This window comes from Carlito syrichta, unplaced genomic scaffold (genome assembly GCF_000164805.1).
Source record: "Carlito syrichta isolate Samal-C Ts95f unplaced genomic scaffold, Tarsius_syrichta-2.0.1 Scaffold303175, whole genome shotgun sequence".
In the NCBI taxonomy this organism is placed as follows: domain Eukaryota; kingdom Metazoa; phylum Chordata; class Mammalia; order Primates; family Tarsiidae; genus Carlito; species Carlito syrichta.
This window is the reverse complement of record NW_007247271.1, coordinates 157,047-157,785: the sequence shown is the minus strand read 5'-3', so window position 1 is coordinate 157,785 and position 739 is coordinate 157,047.

Here is a 739-nt window from a genome sequence, read left to right as displayed (position 1 = left end):
GGGGGGAGATGATTAGTCAGTCCTCCCTAGTCCAAAAGTTTTTCTGTTTTACAAAAGAGAAGTAGAGGATGTCTAGCTGGGACGATTAAAATGTATTTTAATTTGCACAAGTCCCTGTGGCTCTTAGTAAATAAAAATTTCCCCTATAACTCACAATTAGCTTTGGGCTATTCAATATGGTAAATAAATGTGAAGTTCTCTTAGGTGATTTTCACCGCTTTGACAGAATCTTCAAAGCGTTTGTCCTGTGGGTCAGGAGGTTGGTTGTAAGGGAAAAATGGGGAAAGCTATCTCTGTATCCAGCCCAACAGTTCTGGGAAATATAAAATAAGAATGATATGTTTAATCTGAACATTCAACAGGGGTTAAAAATATGTCTAATTTAACAAGTTGCCTTCGTTAAAAGTGAATAAAAATTAAATTATATGAGATTGGGACAGTCCTAGAAATTCTAGGCTTTTGAGTCACAGAATATAACTATGGTGGCAGGATCTGCCCCTGAAGCAGGTCTCTTGTAAAGAGGAAGAGGCTTACCCTTAAGTAGAGAATGATTTACGGTACAGTGGATTTGGGAGCCAACCTGTACGGTAATAAAGAAGAGAAAGTGGCTCCAGGGTCACTGCTATGTGAGAAAGTCGACTTGCAAAAAAGAAAAAGAAGCCGGGCTCGGTGGCTCAGCCTGTAATCCCCCGCCTTTGGGAGGCTGAGGTGAGTGGATTGCCTGAGCCCGCGGGTTCGA